The 2669-nt window shown below is 33.9% G+C and overlaps 1 pseudogene; it reads left to right on the forward strand.

The window, feature by feature from the left end:
* The first annotated feature begins 341 nt into the window (after nucleotides 1-341).
* LOC118703032 lies at nucleotides 342-1139 on the forward strand (annotated as a pseudogene).
* The last annotated feature ends 1530 nt before the right edge of the window (nucleotides 1140-2669 follow it).

Raw genomic sequence — 2669 nt, forward strand, 5'->3', positions numbered from 1 at the left:
CGAGAGAGGCAAAATATTGAAATGGATATTTTATAATTGGTTTTTGAGTCCTTCCAATAAATGGGAGATAATGGTTAAAAGTTATATTGGTCCCCATTCCAAGAATTATGCAAAGTTAACCAAATATTTTTTTAAAAAAGAAAAAGGATATTGCATATATTGATTTTAGTAGCCACTTGAAAATAATCCTTTTTTTTTCTTTTTGGAGAGAATAGATAGAATAATAATAGATTATAAAGTTAGGAAGAACTACACATAGGTGTATCCCTGGGAATGGACTGCAGTATGCTGCCTGGGTGTCTGTGCGATCCATGGGCAGCAGCGAGAGCCCTGATTGATTGATGGCAGATTAAAGAGAGGATCAGAGCAACCAGATGGAGGCTGTGGAGTCCATCTACCTTGACTCCTTTACAGCATCATCAGAAAATGCTCTCAGTGTCATCATTATTGTGCCATCTGAGGCTGGAGAAAATGACTAAATTATCCAGCTGATCATCAACTTTATATGCAGTGAAAAATACTTGGAGGAAGCCCCTCTTTACGAAATATTCTCCCAGGGAAATCTAGAAGATAATAATGTCTCAGGCATTTTAAAATTATTAACATTGCAAGCAGAAGAAAACTTTGGTATGATAATGATCCTAGTAACAGCTCTGCAAGAAACATTAGATGAGCTGATCAAATAAAACCTAGTAGAGAAGAGAAAAAGAAACAAAAGGGAGGAAAAAGCAAAAGCTAAAAGCAATTATTTCATGGCACTCCTATAACAATTGAGAATTTCTAATGTTGGAAACCCAAGGTTGATGCAGAACTCTTGGAAGTTAAGAAGAAATAAAAGAACAAAGAACAAGCAGGAACTAATACATTAAATGGGAAATAGCTATTTGAAATAGGTTATAATATTGGCTATCTAGTTCTTGGAGGATGCTGGAAGCAATGTGGAGATAGCTGAGTCTTTGTTCCAGGAAATAAATGAACTGGAGCTGGAGGACAGCGAGGATGATCCAGACTACAATCCTACTGACCCAGAAAGTGACTTGACCAACAAAGGACTATCCTCATCTAAAGAGAGGTGTGACTGCCACAGTATATGTGACTATACTGAAAGAGTGTTGATTTTCCTCTCTCTTTTTTTCTAAACAACAAATAATAACTTTCAGGAGAACATTTTTTAGATAAATTTAGTCCTTTGGCTTAATAAACTGGCCTTAAAGTTAAAAAAGTTTAAAGAAGAAATGTTAGTGGAATAAATGTGTACCCAAGTGAAAGAGAGATTTAGAAGAGAAGAAACTCATAATAATAAAATATATTATATTTGACTGTATAAAGTTTTATACTTTTTAATTTAAAACTATACCATTATACAACTTCTAAACAAAGATATTAACAGATGTTTACAGGGATAAAATGTTGGTATTTATACTGTTTAAACACCTGCTACTTATTAAAAAAAAGATCCAGTGTGATAAAAAAGAAAATTGGCGCCAAAACCAGTTTGGCTCAGTGGTAGAGCATCGGTCTGCGGACTGAAGGGTCCCGGGTTCAATTCTGGTCAGGGGCATGTGAGTTGGTTGTGGGCACATCCCCGTGGGGGGTATGCAGGAGGCTGCTGGTCGATGTTTCTCTCTCATTGATGTTTCTAGCTCTCTATCTCTCTCCCTTCCTTTCTGTAAAAATCAATAAAATATAAATTAAAAAAAAGGAAAATTGGCAAAAGCTATCTCAAGAGAATCTTCAAGCTGCCAATAGATTGAAGGAAAGATGCTCAATCTTAGAGATTTTCAAGGAAATTGAATACTAGTAAATATTGTTATATTTACTTGACTTCTTATGATTAGGAAAAATGAATAACACCAAGTGCTTGCAGAAATATAAGAATGTGGTGTTCTCATACATTGCTATGAGAAATGTGTATTGGTAATTTTTTCAAAACAATCTGATAATAACAATTAAAATTATAATATTCATTCTTCAGTCAAAAATCGTATTGTACTTTATACAAGAACTAGAGGCACAATGCACAAAATTTGTGCAAGCCTTCCCCCTGCTGCCAGCACCTGCTTCCCTCTGACATCGGGGACCTGGGCTTCCCTCACAGCCCCGGCTCTGTCTGGAAGGATGTCTGGTCTAATTAGCATATTATGCTTTTATTATTATAGATATTTAGAGATGAAAGTATCAAAATATAAAATATACAGTGATTATTTTGGCATTTTTTGTAGAAAGCTCTAATATCCATCAAAAGGAATGGTCGAGTAAAAAATAGTACATTTAAATGGGGACTGTTATGGAGCTATTAAACATTATACATATAGTTTATATATGTATGTGTAATATATGTATATATTTACCAAAAGGCTTGGAAACACTTTCATGATATTTCGTTAAGTGAGAAATAAAATGTAAGAGAAGATCATACAGAATTATATCAAGCTTACTCCAACATCTCCATGTACATAGAAAGAGAAGTGTTGACATTATTTACTAAACATGCAACAGCTTGAGTGGAGGGGATGTAAAGTGCCATAGATTAGGAAAGGAAAAGGAGACCATAGAATAATGAGTTATCACATTATTATGAAATCTAAATAAACATTATATATGCAATAATTTTATTAACATATGATGAAGATATGGAAAATAATTGTATATGTGATAAAGACTAAAAA

The sequence above is a fragment of the Pipistrellus kuhlii genome, unplaced genomic scaffold (genome assembly GCF_014108245.1).
Source record: "Pipistrellus kuhlii isolate mPipKuh1 unplaced genomic scaffold, mPipKuh1.p scaffold_m20_p_4, whole genome shotgun sequence".
NCBI lineage: Eukaryota > Metazoa > Chordata > Mammalia > Chiroptera > Vespertilionidae > Pipistrellus > Pipistrellus kuhlii.